We start from the raw sequence: 19,839 nt of genomic DNA, 5'->3' as shown, positions 1-19,839 counted from the left end.
ACCACTCAGGGTACCCTAGCAACCGCATAGCAACACCCTAGCAACCATCCCAGATACCATAGCAACCGCATAGCAACACCTTAGCAACCACTCAGGGTACCCTAGCAACCGCATAGCAACACCTTAGCAACCACTCTTGGGGACCCTAGATCTATCTATCTATCATCTGACTGTGTCTATCTATCTATCTATCTATCTATCTATCTATCTATCTATCTATATATATATCTATCTATCTTATCGATCTCAGACTGAATACCATCAAACTTAAAACTTTTTAAACTTCTTACACTTTTCAATCTTTTCAAACTTTTTCAGACTTTCTGGTCAGGCTTTCTCAAGCCAACTTAAAGTTTGTCTTGACGAACTTTTTTATCTAGTTATTATTATTCTTCTGAGACAAAATTATCAACTCTAACTCCTCCTAGAGCTTTAACTCTACAGACTCCAAACTCGGCCCAGCTCTTCAGACTGATCTCGCCGGGTGTGCTATATCTTTTCTAACTGATTGGACTTACGGTTTTCATAAAAATAACGATTAAATATCATAAAAATCCCATAGACTTACATTGAAAAGCCTCTGCTCAACTGAACATTCCGTCAAACTCCAACTGTCAAAAATTCAAATCTAAACACACTGAAGCCCATTAGACTCAATCAGACTAACCTATGTACTATTACTAACCCATTCAAACTCATTCAAACTCATCTATCTATCTATTTATCTATCTATCTATATTCAAACTCATCTATCTATCTATCTATCTATCTATCTATCTATCTATCTATAATCATCTAACTCTATCTTTCTTCTGACTCTATCTATCTATCTATCTATCTATCTATCTATCTATCTATCTATCTATCTATATATCTATCTTCAAACTCATCTATCCATCTATATTAAAACTCATCTATCTATCTATCTATCCATCTTCTGACTCTATTCTATCTATCTATCTATCTATCTATCTATCTATCTATCTATCTATCTATCTATCTAATACTTCTAATATATCTATCTATCTATCTATCTATCTGTCTATCTATCTATCTATCTATCTATCTATCTATCTATCTATCTATCTATCTATATTCAAACTCATCTATCTATCTATCTATCTATCTATCTATCTATCTATCTATCTATCTATCTATAATCATCTAACTCTATCTTTCTTCTGACTCTATCTATCTATCTATCTATCTATCTATATATCTATCTTTAAACTCATCTATCTATATTAAAACTCATCTATCTATCTATCTATCTATCTTCATAGCAACACTCTAGCAACTATCCAAACCAACCTAGAAACCACCCAGGGTATCCTAGCAACCACATAGCAACACCTTAGCAACCATTCAGGGTACCCTAGCAACCGCATAGCAACACCCTAGCAACCATCCCAGATACCCTAGCAACCGCATAGCAACACCTTAGCAACCACTCAGGGTACCCTAGCAACCGCATAGCAACACCCTAGCAACCGCATAGCAACACCTTAGCAACCACCCCGGGTACCCTAGCAACCGCATAGCAACACCCTAGCAACCATCCCAGATACCCTAGCAACCGCATAGCAACACCTTAGCAACCACTCAGGGTACCCTAGCAACCGCATAGCAACACCTTAGCAACCACCCAGGGTACCCTAGCAACCACATAGCAACAGCCTAGCAACCATCCCGGGTACCCTAGCAACCGCATAGCAACACCTTAGCAACCACACCGGGTACCCTAGCAACCGCATAGCAACACCCTAGCAACCACCCCGGGTACCCTAGCAACCGCATAGCAACACCCTAGCAACCATCCCAGATACCTTAGCAACCGCATAACAACACCTTAGCAACCACTCATGGTACCCTAGCAACCGCATAGCAACACCCTAGCAACCATCCCAGATACCATAGCAACCGCATAGCAACACCTTAGCAACCACTCAGGGTACCCTAGCAACCGCATAGCAACACCTTAGCAACCACTCCTGGGGACCCTAGATCTATCTATCGTTCTTCTGACTGTGTCTATCTATCTATCTATCTATCTATCTATCTATCTATCTATCTATATTCAAACTCATCTATCTATCTATCTATCTATGTTCATTAAAACTCATCTATCTATCAATCTATCTATATTAAAACTAATCTATCTATCCATCTATCTATCATCAAACTCATCTATCTATATTAAACCTAATCTATCTATCTAAATCTATCTTTCTATCTATCTATATTAAAACTAATCTTTCTATCTATCTTCTGACTGTATCTATCTATCTATCTATCTATCTATCTATCTATCTATCTATCTATCTATCTATCTATATTAAAACTAATCTATCTATATATCCATCTATATTAAAACTAATCTATCTATCTATCTATCTATCTATCTTCAAACAATATCTTCAAACTCTATCTATCTACCTATCTATCTTCAAACTTTATCTATCTATCTATCTATATTCAAACTCTATCTATCTATCTATCTATCTTCAAACTCTATCTATCTATCTATCTATCTATCTATCTATCTATCTATCTATCTCAGACTGAAAACCGTCAAACTTAAAACTTTTTAAACGTCTTAAACTTTTCAAACTTTTCAAACTTTTTCAGACTTTCTGGTCAGGCTTTCTCAAGCCAACTTAAAGTTTGTCTTGACGAACTTTTTTATCTAGTTTATTATTATTATTATTATTATTATTAATGTTAGTGTGACTTGTCCTGTGTGTTGTAACTTATCTGGAATGTCTAAATAGTTGTCTGATTTGTCTTGTCTGTTGTCTTTTGTCTAATAAAAGAGAAAAGAGAAAAGGAAAAAGAAAAGAGAGATGTATGTATAAGGCGAAGGGGAGTGTTCCTTGTGTTAAATCTAATTTTTTTTTTTTTTTCTCCCCTATTGTATAGAGGTTATTGTTAAGTACTGGTAAACATTTGAATGAACTTGGCTGGAAAACCAGGTTGATTATTGTACAATCTCTCTGTTTTCTTTGTATTTGCATAATAAAAAACAATTATAAAAAAAAAAAAAATAAAAAAAAAAAATAATGCAAAATGACGGTTAAAGGCAGTTCATCATTGAATTCAGTGATGTCATCTCTGTTCAGTTTAAATAGTGTCTGTACATTTATTTGCAATGATTAAAAGTCAATGATATCGCTGTAGATTAAGTGACCCCAACTAAGCAAGCCAGCAAGCCACGTAGACCTTCAGGGTGGAGTGGGTCAACCCTGCGAAGAGCCTGCAGGAACTCTAGCACTGTACCATCTGGGCAGTTTACTGGGTCAAGCTGGCGGACTCCGCACCAAGAAGTGAAAAGCTTCCACTTCAAGGCATAAAGTTTCCTCATTGAGGGAACCTCATTATTTCACTCACTGAAAAACAAATCAGTTTCTAACCTTTATATAATGTGTTTTCTTCTTGATTTGTTTTTAGTTGGTATTCTGTCTCTATATGTTAAAATAAACTTACCATAAAAAAGTATTTTTTGAGAACAGTCTTACAACCTGGTTGAGAGACCGGAAGCTAAGAGTTGTGCCTCCTCAGAGACCACACCTACAGCCTCTAACTAAGCTCCATGCGGTGGCGCACTCTCCGCCTGTGCATCTTTTGATAGATCGTGACACACCAGTCCTTGGACTTGGCCTGTGCAGGCGTGTTAAACTTCAGTCCCCTGGCCTCTCACTACAGTGTGCAGGACCCACTGATACACATTTGTTATTACATGCAGCATTTTTAGGTCCTATAATTAACACCTCTGTTTTTGTTTAGAATTTAGCAGTAAGAAATTACCTTTCAAATTGGTGTGTTTCAACAAGTACTATCATTACTATGATTACAGTCTAAATCCTAACTCACATATACCATTTTTCTCTAAGAAGGAATATAATTGTGAGGATACCACCTTTTTATAGTATCTTGGTCAGAAAAGGGAGATTCGAGATTGGTCTATAATTAACTAGTTCTTTGGGGTCAAGTTGTGGTTTTTTGATGAGAGACTTAATAACAGCCAGTTTGAAGGTTTTGTGGACATATCCCAATGACAATGAGGAATTAATAATAGTCAGAAGCGGATCTATGACTTCTGGAAGCACCTCTTTTAGGAGCTTAGATGGTATAGGGTAGGGCTGTAGTACTCGAGTCCGGTCTTGGACTCGAGTCCGGACTCGAGACATTTTTCTGTCGTCTCGGACTTGTCTCGGACTCGTTGAATTTGCACTCGGACTTGTCTCGGACTTGGCCATTGGACTCGCCAAGTCTTCTAGTTGGTCTCGACCGAGTCCAGCAAAAAAATAAAATAAAAAATGTCTCCTTCAAAACAAAACCACATTTGCATGATGTCGCGACTGAAACTGTGTGGAAAACGCTAGGCGCGCCGCTCTCCTTATTTCCAAAGCACTCTGTAATCTGCGCTCGCGCTCCAGTGGCGTCTGCTGTTGCTGGGCAACCATGACCCGCTCTCCATGATGACGCAGAAGTTTCAGCAAAGAATAAATGGAATTCCAGCACTTAAAATCACTTGCAGTAGCTCTGCTAATAGATTCATTTAAAAAATGGCTATCCTTGTACAACTATGATAATCTGTTTCTCCATCTTGCCTTAGCTTTCAGTATTGTTCCGGGAAAGGATGTGCATGACCAGTGGTGCACTTACTGCGACCTGAAAAGTTTAGATGTTTCTAATTTAATTTTCTACCTGTTAGATTGTGTTTTATTTACGTCTACACCTAGATAGCCTTTTTTTTTTTATCAATAAACGCGTATTAATGTATAGCCTTATGCAACAATTAAATATGTAAATTTTAAAAACTTTATATATGACATTACATATTTACATTTTCATGTAACAGCCAGTATTTGTATCTGTAACAATCACAATTGTTTTCCTATCTGCATTCGGATACAACATCGTAGCCTACAGTTACTTGATAAGACTGTTATGACTTTTTATATATTTTTTCGTAGTTATCACTGAACAAGTATGTCGTGTTAAACTGAATTAATTATTAATTTCTAAAATAATATTTATCATGCAAGCAGAGAGATGTCATTACAAACGTGTCATAGTGATCATTTGAACACGACTGAATCCATTCAATGCACACATTCTCATTACGCAGAACACTTTGAGCGAGTCTATAATGTAGTCGACTTCACTAAACAGATGTGTGTGTGCCGCGCAAACCAGCAAAACATAAAGATGCAAACATGTAGGACAAGTAGACCATGTATCCATATCTATGTTGATTATTAGCCTACTTTTGAGAGAGAACTGATTTGGTTTTTGAGAGACTGAGACGCGCAGCGGCTGTTTGATTGGTGAGCGCGCTGTGCTTATTCCATTCATTCGTATCATGGTAGCCTAAGCTTTCAATATTTGCCTTTTAAATATATACAAATAATATAACGTGTAGCTATGATGTATTATTATAGGTAAAATTACTCTTGCAACGCTCTGATTTCTGAGAGATGCACAGAGAGGCGACAACAATGGGGTGTTTCATTTGCGCTCTTTTCACTCAGAAAGTTTACATTCATTCATTCTGGCGCTGATGCCCTGGCTCACCTGTTATCTAGCAAACACCAGACTGTGTCAGCTTCAGCCGAGTATTCAGGCAGAATTATTCCTTGTCCGTTATTCGTTTTTTAAGCCATTATCCGTGCCATTCCGAATAAGGTATTCGGCTTCAGGCACAACCCTAATTATTACATTACATAGGCCTATTTTATTTTTACATGCAACATAGATAAGGTCATATAGTAACAGCTCCACGCAATATTGTAATTCTAAAATTCACGTCGTACTTGCAAACACTTTGTATGCATTATGGTTAATACATGCTGGAGTAGTCGATTGTTTCCGACAGTGCTCGACTAGTCTATGCAAACACTAGCACAGTATGACAAAAATTGCTGTATTTATGTGCGCATGCCCAGTAGAGCCAAACGTATCCATTCTAGCCTTGCTGCGTGCATTTGTCATATCCCGAGCTTTGCGTGTGTCTGTGCACTGTGCCAATTAGGCATAGTCATATACATTTTTGACCACAGATATAATGTCAACAAAAAATAAAGTACATAAAAATTATTTGACCTTACAGTTCCAAACTTTGTTTGTTTATCCAAGTTTAGCTCCCAGGGTCGGACTGGGGGTAAAACCAGTACTCATTAGCAAGGCCCCAAAGGAAGAGAGGGACCTTGAAAAGTATGAATCTGAAATATATTTTATTTTACCTGGATATTTTCATGGGTGGGGGGCATGGGGGCCCATCAGGACTGCCTATGCATAGGGCCCAGGATCTTGTTTAACGCCCCTGTTAGCTTTAACCCTAATTATACACACTTGAACCTAATCAAGCTCTTACTAGACACACTAATCTAGACTTTTGGACTTGGACTTGACTTGGACTCGAACCTCTTTGGACTCGGTCTTGACTCGGTCTCGACTAGTCCTGGACTTGGACTTGACTTGGACTCGACAAAGCCGGACTTGACTACAGCTCTAGTATAGGGTGTAACATACATGTTGTTGGTTTAGATCAGGGCCGTGCAGAGACCTTTGGAGGGGCAGGTGCTCAAAGTATAAAAGGGGCACATGGAACAAGGCTTTAAATAGCGCGGTTCAAAATAGCAATACAGCAATATATTGTGATGCATTCCTTGCCGATTTGCGTATTGATATGGATGATTATGTATTGATACGGCAGCAAATGCTGTGATGCAGTTTTGAAAAAGAAAAAGATTAGAAGAGACAATTTTAAGTTTAAAAGTAAAAAAAGAAAAATTATTTCCACCTAATAATAACTCTGGGATTAGAAACTGAAATGTCTTAAATTGTCCCAACCTGATGGCTTTTTCTTCTCTGTTCAACAGAATAATTAAGAACAGCTGTTATAGTAAAAACTATAGAAAACACTTGTGCCTCTACATTTTCCTCTTTCTCACCAGCCTCTGTCTCCTAGCTTGCTTACCTGCTCTTTCTGTCACTTGTGCGTCTACATCTCCATCTCCTCATCTGATCTATTACTTTCCAGTCTTTGTCCATCAAGGAACAAGGCACAATCTACTATTTCGTTATCAATCTATTATTTTAACCATCACTACTATTCTTGCACCTAATCAATAAGTCCACCTTAAATATTGATACAAAACAATAAACAACTGAGTCATGCTATGAAAGCACTGTATAACTTATATAGGCTTATGTTTTATTTATTTTTCCTTTTTATTCAAAACAATTCCAAACATGCTTAATATATCAGGAAATATCTCGATTCTCAAACGTATAAGTAAACCTTTATAGACTGTTATTTGATAAATAAATGGAAAGGTAGTGTAATCTATTAACTACACATAAAACCCCAACTTTTTACTTAAGTGCCGCCATATGCCATAAAATATTTTTAATACGACTGAATTTGCATTTAATGTAAATTTTAATAACAATATTGTAAGTTACTTATTTTAACACTTTCATTTTAAAGAGAGTAAAGAACATTTACATTATCAAATAACATTTTCATTCAGTCTAGCCAGAGTTCAGGCACTCTCAAAAACTCCCATTAAAATCACTGAAGCACTTTACATTACATTATCCACATCAGGATTCTCTCTCTCTCTCTCTCTGAAGAAAGAATTCGCTTAATAATTCAGTCAGCGAGCAAGTGAACAAAAACAACGCGTTTCATGATGACTCTTCTGCACGTCTACGATTGGCCATTGCATTCGCGCAACAGAACCATTGATTGGTTATCATGAAGCAATATACAACGTCTCTGGCTCAGCGCCAGCCAGCGAACACAGATTTGAATTTAGCAGCTGATGCTGTGCACTGAACGATCTAATCACAACAGTGTGATTATATCCAATAAAAAATATTATTATGCTGTTTTTTTTTTTTTTGTCGTTTGGAAGCTGCATTTAAAATCAACTTGGCTCAGAAATCTTTGAATGGGCATGATGCCTCTGCCCTCGATGCCTGTGAAACGTTTCTCCCTCAAACAGCACGCTAGCATTACTCTATATTACAGGCTACACACCGCAATATAAACAACATATCTGCATGTTCTCACATCACATCGTTCTTGTAAAATAATAATAAGTAAATAAATATCAAAATCACTTCGCTGAGAATGAAACACCACTTACCAGCTTCCGCTGTGTTGAAAATATCCTCTGATAATTAAAAAATGCGCGTGCGGCGTGACGAATCATCCCTATCAGATGAGGAGGTCGTCGTCGTCAGGTCAAAGCTCATCACGTTGGTCAGCTTATTGACGGCTAAATTATTATTCAAAATTTTACTTATATTTAGATTGGGCATGAGCAGGCATTCACAAAAGGAAACGTTATGACAAAAAAAAATAAATAGAAGAAATTTTGCTTTGACAAAAGGGCACTTTGGGCACCAAAGGGCAAAGGGGCAGGTGCTCAGGCACCCACTTATTAAATATAAATTTAATAAATATAAGTCTGATGTGATACTGTATCTGACGGCTGAATGGTTAAAATTTTTATCTCTAATAGTATCGATTTTAGAAGTAAAGTGGTTAAGTCATTACTGCTGTGATGTTGGGAAATGTCAACACTTGTTGAGGCTTTATTTTTCGTTAATTTAGCCATTGTATTGAATAAATACCTGGGGTTATGTTTGTTTTCTTCTAAAAGAGAAGAAAAGTAATCAGATCTAGCAGTTTTTAATGATTTTCTGTAGGATATGTTACTTTCCCGCCAAGCAATATGAAATACCTCTAGTTTTGTTTTCCTCCACCTGCGCTCCATATTTCGGGCTGCTCTCTTTAGGTTGCGAGTATGCTCATTATACCATTGTGTCATACTGGTTTCCTTAACCTTCCTTAAGCGTAAAGGAGCAACTGTATTTAAAATGCTAGAAAAGAGAGAGTCCATAGTTTCTGTTACATCATCAAGTTGTTCTGAGGTTTTGGATATGTTAAGGAATTTTGAACAATAAAAAACCCAAGCAAAACATGACTTAGTATGTGGTGCAAAAACCCTTGTTGGCAAGCACGGAGGTACAACATTTTTTGTAGTTGGTCACCAGGTTTGCACACATCTACGGGGGCCTATTTTAACGATCTAAATGCAAAGTGTAAAGCACACGTGCAGGTGCACTCAGGGCGTGTCCAAATCACCTTTTGCTATTTTAACGATGGAAAAATGGCTGGCGCACCCAACGTGCAATAAACCAATCAGAGTCTCATCTTTCATTCCCTTTAAGGGGGGGGGGGGTGAAATGCTATTTCATGCATACTGAGTTTTTTACACTGTTAAACAGTTGGATTCCCACGCTAAACATGGACAACGTTTCAAAAATTAAGTTGTACGTTTGAAGGAGTATTTCTGTTCCAAAAATACTCCTTCCGGTTTGTCACAAGTTTCGGAAAGTTTTTTTTCGAGTATGGCTCTGTGTGACGTTAGATGGAGCTGAATTTCCTTATATGGGTCCTGAGGGCACGTCTGCCGGAAGAGCGTGCGCTCCCGTATAGCAGAGCACTGAGAGTCTGAGCACACTGATCAGAGCAAGAGCGTCGCGAAATGTCACAAAAGGAGTGTTTTTTTTTGGTTGCAAGGGCAAGACAACCCTGCACAGATTACCAAAAGAGAAACAGCATTAAGGGACCAGTGGATGGAGTTTATTTTTACAGAGCATCAACGGAGTTGTGCAAGTGTTTGTGTTTGCTCCCCTGCATTTTGAAGATGCTTGTTTTACAAACAAGGCCCAGTTTGATGACGGATTTGCACATCGTTTATTTCTTAAGGATAATGCAGTCCAAACGAAAAAGGGTCACGATCGTGTGTTGGAACCGCATGCAGTGAGTAAAACTGCTTCAAATATCTCTGTGTTGTTAACTTAGCTGTCGGGGTGTAAGCACATCAAGTAAACAACATGCGATGTTGTCATCAAACTGCACGAGTAAAACTGCTTCAAATATCTCTGTGTTGTTAACTTAGCTATCGGCGCGTAAGCACATCAAGTAAACAACATGCGATGTTGTCATCAAACTGCACTTTCCACATGTACAGCTTAAAAAAAAAAAAAAGACGACAAAGTGGAACTTAGTCATTTTCCAAAATCGCTAAGCAAATATATATACAGTATCAGTACATACCACATAGAGACGCTGTTGCTGATGCTGATGCTGCTCTTGTTAAATTTCAGCCTCTGGATCTGATTCTGGATCATATATATACGCTGAATCTGACTGTTAGCCATGGTTTGTTTTGGTTGGTTTTGTCCTCACGTAATGTCACAGCTTCCAAACGCTATCAACGCAAAAGCTTACTGGTGCTCGTGATTTTTTAGCTCCGCCCACACGTCACGCCTACAGACGCTCGTGTTTTTCCGGGAAAAATCGGTACAGACTATCTTTCTCTTATGAATATAATAAAACTAAAGACTTTTTGGAGTTATGAAGGATGCAGTACTACTCTATAGGTACTCAAGATTAAAAGGATATTGAGTGAAAACGAGCATTTCACCCCCCCTTTAAGGGCCAGTTGCACTCGTGTCATGACGGACTTGCTATTTATACGGCAGAATTTGGCAAGAGCAAAGACAGAACAAGTCTCCGAGATGAAACAGGGCTGCTAGTGTGCGAACAAATAGATAGCCTAATTCTGATACAGGCAATTACTCTCCATTATGACGGGCATTTTTATATTTAATTAGATTATATTGATTAATTATATTAAATTATTATGCATTGCAATCCTTTAATTTTTTATATTTGGCATGTTTGTGTGCTCCCTAAAATAGCAATGTGCCAGCAATGTGCCTGAACACACCTCTTTTTTAGACCAGCACGCCCATGGGCCCACAAATGGGTGCAAATGCATTTGCTAATTAAACGACTTGGCGCTAGAAGGAAACTAGCAAACACTTTGATAGGGCCCAAGGAGGGATTTCAGTACACTCCTCTTTACAGATCCTTTCTAAATCTTTAAAGTTTCTTGGCTATCATTTGGCAACTTAAAGTTTCAGCTCCCTCCACAGATTTTCTATAGGACTGAGTTCTGGAAACTGGCTAGGCCACTCTGTGACCTTAATGTGCTTCTTCTTGAGCCACCCCTTTTCTGATTTTGTTGACTTTCATTTTGATGGGTTGCCCCGTTTTAAGTATGTTCACGAGAGATGAAAAGACGTTATTAAAGTTAAAGATTGCATATTGGTGTTCTGGAAGGGGGAAAGTAGATACCAATCCAGTTAAAGAAGTTTTACACAAATGTTGGGAACATGAGTATGTACATGCCTGCCAAGCCAAGATCTGCTCACGTCATGCCTACCAAGCCACAGCCTATTCATGTTATGCCTGCTATGCCAAGTCCCCTTCAAATCACGTCTGCCAAGCCAGAGCCTGCACACATAATGCCAGTCACTCAAAAAATTTGTCTCAACATGGCTGCCATTGAAGAGCTTAGTCATAAGATGGCTGTCATACAAGAGTTTCTTCACAAGATGGACGCCTTTCTAGAGCCTCGTCACGCCTCAGCTGAACTTCCAGTGCCTCGTCACGCCTCAGCTGAACTTCCAGAGCCTCGTCACATCTCAGCTGGTCATCCAGAGCTTTGTCACGACATGGCCGCCACTCCAGAGCCTCGTCACCATGTGGCCACTACTGAGCCTTGTCACGACATTGCTCCGATTTCAGAGTCTAAGTAGGTCATGGGGTTTGTTTATTTGGGGGTTACGAGCCGCCCTTGTGGGGGGTATATAATGTTTGTTTTAGGGTTTCGTTTCATGTTCTTTTTTTCATGTCTTTTATTTTGTAGTTTGAGTCATGCTGTTTGTGTCATGCATTCCTTGCCCTATTGTTGTCTTGCTATAGTGAGAACTCAGATGGCGGCGCGTCCACACGCAGCGGCTTCTCTCTGTCCCGACAGAATGGTGTTTTCGTGTTTTTTGTCTTGTGAGTCGCAGTGTTTTTGCACGTTGTCGTCGCGTCTACCTGTCTATAAGCGCAAATACAGTCGCGAGTTTCTGCTCGATGTCGGCAGAACCGCATTTTTACAGTTAAACTCCGCGCAAGCGGAACAGCTGCGGGATCTCGATCTGCTACGGAGGCCTTCACCATCATCGACCCCCACTATTGCATCTCGCCCGCAGCGGAGGCGCCACAAGCGGCGTGAGAGGAAGCAGAAGAGGGGGAAGCGCGGAGGTATCCGGGCTAGGCTAATGGCTAACCCACACAAGCCATCTGTCCCCACCATCATACTGGCTAACGTACGCTCGTTGGACAATAAACTGGACTACATTCGTTTACTACGCTCAGCTCAGAGGACTGTAAGAGACTGTTGTGTTTTTGTGTTCACGGAAACATGGCTCAGCAACAGCGTTCCAGATGGCGCTATTCAGCTCGACCAGCTGACGTGCTATCGAGCGGACAGAGCTCTCGTCGCGGGAGGAAAAACCCAGCGGCGGCGGGCTTTGTGTTTACATCAATGACGCGTGGTGCCGCGATACTGTTGTGATCAGCAAACACTGCTCAACCCTGGTGGAGTTTATGATTATTAAGTGCCGGCCGTTCTATCTGCCGAGGGAATGTACTGCTATACTGCTCATTTCAGTGTACATTCTCCCATTCAACATCACCAGCAACAGGAACGACGCACTTAATGAACTGTACCAACACATCAGTGAGCAGCAGACATCACACTGTCACGGTAGGAAATCCAGTGTTTCCTCCGTGTCATGTTTTGTGGTTGTTTTTGTACTTACGTTGTCTCCATGTGCTCGTTTAGTTGATTGTGGTCACCTGGGTGTTGATTGTCTCGCTCCAGCTGATCCTCATCACCCCTCAGCTACATATACTCACCTCTCTCTCTGTCTGTTGTCAGATCCTCACTCATGTTGCAGTCTCCCTGTTGGATTACCGTCTCCCGTGTTAGTGTTCTGGATTGTGTTCGTGTTGTCGTCTTCGTGTGAGTGTTCCGGTCACTTCCTGGTTTCATCCATTGACCGTCTACACCGTCACCACCGACTTCACCATCCAGCACTTCTCACGCCACTGTAGACCTTCCGTCACCATTGCCCACATCCTGGACTGTGCCTTCATCTTTCAGTTTCGCTGTATTTTCTACCATCAATAAACAACCATTCTAATTACCTGCAATTGCTTCCTCCTCTCTTACGAGCCGTCACAGTAGGATCTGACCATCATGGAAGCAGCAGGCAATCGCTCCCCATCTCATCTAGAGGACATTCTGCAGAGAGTCGTTGATCGTATGGAGCGCCAAGACAAGGCGATAGATGAGATGGGTCGAGCCTTCCAAGCAATGGTGACGAGGGTGTCCGAGCTCGCTCTCCAGGCTCAACAGCAACAACAACCGCCACCCGCTGCGCCTCCCACGCCACCCACACCGCCGATCGTCTCCGGAGGGATTTCCCAGCCCGAACCACGCCTCCCCATTCCTGAGAAATATGCGGGTGAGCCAAACTTTTGTCGATCATTTCTGTCACATTGTTCTCTACACTTCGCCTTACAGCCCCGCACGTTCACCACCGAGGAGATGAAGGTGGCTTTCGTCTTGTCCCTACTGACGGGGAGGGCTGCCCTCTGGGGAACGGCGGTGTGGGAGAACCAGGACAGCTGCTGTGCATCGTTCCACACCCTTTCGGTGGAGATGAGACGAGTCTTCGACCGCTCCGTCACCGGGAGGGAGGCGGCTAGACTTCTCACGGATCTACGCCAGGAAGAGAGGTCCGTATCCGACTATGCCATCGAGTTCCGCACCCTGGCGGCGGAGTGTAAGTGGAACGAAGAGGCGCAGTGGGATCACTTCCTGCATGGGTTGGCTGACCGCATCCAACAGGAGATCCGCGCCGCTGAACTCCCCACTTCTCTCAATGGTCTTATTGACTTCACCATCAGGATAGACAACCGACTCGACCAAGCCGACAGACGGAGGGGGAGAGTTGTTCTCGCGACCAGACCGGAGGCTCAGCGTCAGCGCTCAGAAGTTGCGGTCAGCCCACCTGGAGATTCTGAACCCATGCAGGTGGGGCGAGCTCGGCTCTCCCGGGAGGAGAGGATCAGGCGGAGATCCCTGGGACTGTGTTTATACTGTGGCAGCCAAGAACATCACATCCAGCGCTGTCCGGTAAAAGACCAAGCCCGATAGTAAAACCGAGGCTACTATCGGGTGGGATCTCTGCCAAGAAGACCTCATCTACATCGACACTCCTTCCGGTGAGTCTACGGTGGTCTACCCACGCACTTAATCTTCACGCTTTGGTGGATTCTGGGGCCGAGGGCAGTTTCATGGACTGCAAATTCGCCAGGAGGCTCAACATTCCTCTCACCTCCCTCAAACACCCCATTGCACCTTTTGCACTCAACGGACACAAACTGCCGATCATCACACAGACCACTCTACCGGTTTCGCTCATCACAGCTGGCAACCATACGGAAGAGATGTCATTCTTCATCACGGACTCACCTCTATCCCCCATTGTTCTCGGTCACACCTGGCTCCAGAAACACAACCCAAGGATCGATTGGCTTCTCGGATCTGTGGTTAGCTGGAGCGAGGAATGTCATTTGTCTTGTCTTTTGTCTGCTGGTGTTAATGTTTCTGAGTCTGTGTTTCAGGGGGAGGCAGTGGATTTGGCTAACGTGCCCGCGGAGTACCACGACCTGAGGGAGGTGTTCAGTAAGTCTCGGGCTGATTCTCTTCCTCCTCATCGTCCCTATGACTGTGCGATAGAGTTATTGCCAGGTACTTCTCCGCCTAAGGGCAAGTTATATTCCTTGTCTATTCCAGAGACGGCGGCCATGGAGAAATATATCCAGTTCTCTAGCAACGGGGTTCATCCGCCCTTCTTCTTCTGTTCTTCTTTGAGTATTGCGTCATGCCCTTCGGGCTAACCAACTCGCCGGCAGTCTTTCAAGCACTCGTTAATGACGTGTTACGAGACATGGTCGATCTATTTATATATGTTTACCTGGATGACATATTGATTTTTTCTTCGTCTCTCCAGGAACACGTGCAACACGTACGACGAGTGCTTCTGCGGTTGCTAGAGAATGGGTTGTTTGTCAAGGCGGAGAAATGCGTTTTTCATGCACAGTCTGTTTCTTTTCTAGGACACATCATTTCGACTGAGGGTGTTCGCATGGACCCTGATAAGGTTAAGGCTGTGGCAGATTGGCCATCCCCAGAGTCTCGCAAGGCCCTGCAGAGATTTCTGGGGTTCGCCAATTTTTACCGGCGTTTCATTCGCAATTTCAGCCAACTAGCCGCGCCTCTGACCGCTTTGACCTCCCCTAGATTGACGTTCAGGTGGTCAGACGCAGCCGAGGCTGCGTTTACCAAACTGAAGAGCTGCTTTGTTTCGGCTCCCATTCTCGTCACCCCTGATCGCTCACGTCAATTCATAGTGGAGGTCGACGCGTCAGAGGTGGGGGTAGGAGCAGTGTTGTCCCAGCGCGCATCCTCAGACGAAAAGGTTCATCCTTGCGCGTATTATTCTCACCGTTTATCCCCTGCGGAGGTTAATTATGACATTGGTAATCGAGAGTTGTTGGCAGTCAAACTTGCACTGGAAGAATGGCGTCACTGGCTTGAAGGGTCGGGTGTACCCTTCATTGTATGGACGGACCATAAGAATCTCGAATACATTAGAACCGCCAAAAGACTTAACTCCAGGCAGGCTCGGTGGGCATTATTTTTCGGTCGTTTCGATTTTACACTTTCTTACCGGCCGGGTTCCAAAAACATCAAACCCGATGCTTTATCCCGTCTTTTTGAGCGTTCCGATCGTACTGCTACTCCCGAGCCCATTTTACCGGGGACCATCATTATCTCCGCGCTCAGATGGGAGGTCGAATCGAAGGTTTTGACTGCCTTAGAAGGGGTAACGCCCCCGGCTCGTTGCCCACCGAACCGATTGTTTGTGCCGGAGGGGTTACGGTCAGACGTTCTCCAGTGGGGTCATTGTTCCAGTGTTGCTTGTCACCCAGGGGTTAGTAGAACTAGGTTTCTAGTCATGCAACGATTTTGGTGGCCTGGTATGGCTCGTGACGTCCACGACTTCGTCTTGGCTTGTTCGGTTTGCGCTATTGGGAAGACTTCCAATCGACCTCCAGAGGGGTTACTCTTACCGCTGTCTGTCCCTTCGAGACCCTGGTCCCACATCTCGCTAGATTTCATTACCGCCCTCCCGCCCTCTAAGGGCAATACGGTGATTTTAACCGTAGTGGACCGGTTCTCGAAGACGACTCATTTCATTCCCTTGCCCAAATTGCCATCAGCCAAGGAAACAGCGGTAGCTGTCATTGACCACGTCTTCCGTATACATGGCCTTCCGACAGACGTGGTTTCTGACAGGGGTCCCCAATTTGTGTCCAGATTTTGGCGAGAATTCTGTAAATTGTTAGGAGCGACTGTTAGTCTTTCGTCCGGGTTCCATCCCCAGAGCAATGGTCAAACCGAGCGAGCCAATCAGGATGTCGAAAGGGTTTTGCGATGTTTAGCGTCCAAGAATCCTTCGTCCTGGTGTCAGCAACTCTCAATTGTGGAGTACGCACACAATTCTTTGCCAGTGTCATCTACGGGCATGTCTCCATTTAAGTGTAGTTTAGGGTACCAACCACCTAATTTTGTCAGTACGGAATCCGAGGTTTCGGTCCCCTCCGCACACGCACTAGTCCAGAGGTGTCACCGCACCTGGACCAGAGCTCGCAGAGCTCTGCTCCAGGCTAGGTCGCGCACCAAGGCTAAGGCCGATCGCCACCGGTCGAAGCCTCCCCGTTACGTCGTCGGTCAAAGAGTGTGGCTTTCTACCCAGAATATTCCTATGCGTTCCGTTTCTAACAAACTTGCTCCCAAATTTATTGGCCCGTTTTCTATTACCAAAATTATTAATCCGGTAACCGTGCGTCTTAGTCTTCCTCCGGCGTACATGAGGATTCATCCCGTGTTCCATGTGTCCAAAATTAAATCGGTGATTTCTTCCCGTCTTAATCCGCCTGCCCCGGTTCCCCCCCCGCCTCGTCTCGTTAATGGGGAAACCACCTATTCGGTTAATCGTATTCTGGACTCTAGACGGAGGGGACGCGGATTTCAGTACTTGGTGGATTGGGAGGGTTACGGTCCGGAGGAGAGAAGCTGGGTTCCTGCTCGGGACATATTGGATCACCACCTTATAGATGATTACAATCTACAGGTAAAGCAGGCTGGGAACGTCAGGTGACGTCCTAGGGGAGAGGGTACTGTCACGGTAGGAAATCCAGTGTTTCCTCCGTGTCATGTTTTGTGGTTGTTTTTGTACTTACGTTGTCTCCATGTGCTCGTTTAGTTGATTGTGGTCACCTGGGTGTTGATTGTCTCGCTCCAGCTGATCCTCATCACCCCTCAGCTACATATACTCAACTCTCTCTCTGTCTGTTGTCAGATCCTCACTCATGTTGCAGTCTCCCTGTTGGATTACCGTCTCCCGTGTTAGTGTTCTGGATTGTGTTCGTGTTGTCGTCTTCGTGTGAGTGTTCCGGTCACTTCCTGGTTTCATCCATTGACCGTCTACACCGTCACCACCGACTTCACCATCCAGCACTTCTCACGCCACTGTAGACCTTCCGTCACCATTGCCCACATCCTGGACTGTGCCTTCATCTTTCAGTTTCGCTGTATTTTCTACCATCAATAAACAACCATTCTAATTACCTGCAATTGCTTCCTCCTCTCTTACGAGCCGTCACACACACCCGGATGCTTTTCTCATCATAGCTGGGGATTTCAACCATGCTGACCTTAAGAGTGTGTTTCCAGAAATACACCAGCACATCAACTTTCCAACACGAGGTAATAACATTTTGGACTTTGTTTACACCACACAGAAAGGAGCTTACAAAGCCCTCCCCCTCCCCCACCTTGGAGCCTCAGATCACATCATTGTTATGCTAATGCCTGCATACAGACCACTCATTAAAGTCGCCAAACCAGTTCACAAACAGATTAAAGTGTGGCCAGAAGGATCATCAGAGATTCTTCAGGACTGCTTCAACACAACTGACTGGGACATGTTTAAACAGGCTGCCACATGCAATAACTCCACTGATCTCCAGGAGTACTCAGAGACTGTTACTGCCTACATCAATAAGTGTATTGATGATGTAACGATCACAAAAACTATCACTATCCGGGCCAACCAGAAGCCATGGATGACGGGGGAGGTCTACAGACTCCTGAAGACACGGAATGCTGCCTTCAGAGCTGGAGATGAGGTGGGCCTGAGAACAGCTAGGGCCAACCTGTCCCGCAGCATCAGAGAGGCTAAGAGACAGCACTCCAGGAGGATAGCTCACCAATTCAGCAACAGCAGAGACACTAGGAGCCTGTGGCAGGGGATACAGACCATTACGGACTACAAGCCCCCACCACGGACCTGTGACAACAACATCTCTCTGCTGAACGAGCTGAACACCTTCTTCGCTCGCTTTGAGTAACAAAACAGCACCACTGCACAGAAGACTCCACCTCCTCCGGGCGACCAGGTGATGACTCTGACCCCAGACAGCATGAGGAGATTCTTCAGCAGGATCAATGCCCGCAAAGCTCCGGGTCCTGACAACATCCCTGGGCGTGTACTGAAAGACTGTGCAGCAGAACTAACTGATGTCTTCACAGACATTTTTAACATCTCACTGAGTCAGGCTGTTGTTCCCACATGCTTTAAAACTACCACTATCATCCCAGTCCCGAAGAAGCCATCTCCATCCTGCTTCAGTGACTACCGTCCTGTTGCACTTAACCCCATAAGCCCCCATAATAAGCACCCAATTCCAATGCAATGCTAATTGACATAGCTTGTATCACAGCAAATATTTTGTTAACACTTTCTATAAAGCCCGTATTTATAATATATTATAAGGGTATTTTTAACTCTTTTTAATAAATGCATAGCCTAATGTATTATTAAAAAAAAAGAAAAAAAAACAACTTATAATGTTATATAAATTCATGAAGAATCATAACAACAATTCTAATACATCATAATACTTACATATTTGTGGTTATAAGTTTACGAGTATAATTATTTATAACACACAATAAACACCATATTAAATCTTATTCAATAACAGTATAATTGACTGTATCATATCTCCACATTGTTTATTTGAGATCTGCACACAGTATCTACAGCTTGCGAGTGGTGAAATGTTGAGTGTAATACTCCAACTGAAAAAAACACGCTTCATATAGTTAAATTTTATTTTAATGTCCTCTTAATCAATTGACTATAAACAACATAGCAACTACATGCCAACTAACTCTCGTTAGAGTATTAGTATGCTCAAGAATGGTAGAATCTAGTATGGCACAATAAGTTGATGTACTTGCAAAGACACTTATAGTCAGTTTATCTGTTGGCTGGCCATCTAATATATATATATATACACAGAACAGACCAAAACTTTGGACACACCTTCTCATTCAAAGAGTTTTCTTTATTTTCATGACTATGAATATTGTAGAGTCACACTGAAGGCATCAAGGGCTATTTGACCAAGAAGGAGAGTGATGGGGTGCTGCGCCAGATGACCTGATCCCAATCGAGATGGTTTGGGGGTGAGCTGGACCGCAGACAGAAGGCAAAAGGGCCAACAAGTGTTAAGCATCTCTCTGGGAACTCCTTCAAGACTGTTGGAAGACCATTTCAGGTGACTACCTCTTCAAACTGATCAAGAGAATGCCAAGAGTGTGCAAAGCAGTAATCAAAGCAAAAGGTGGCTACTTTGAAGAACCTAGAATATGACATATTTTCAGTTGTTCCACCCTTTTTTGTTATGTATACAAATCCATATATAAT

Source organism: Carassius gibelio, chromosome A12 (assembly GCF_023724105.1).
Source record: "Carassius gibelio isolate Cgi1373 ecotype wild population from Czech Republic chromosome A12, carGib1.2-hapl.c, whole genome shotgun sequence".
Lineage (NCBI taxonomy): Eukaryota > Metazoa > Chordata > Actinopteri > Cypriniformes > Cyprinidae > Carassius > Carassius gibelio.
Note: the sequence above shows the minus strand (reverse complement) of the source record.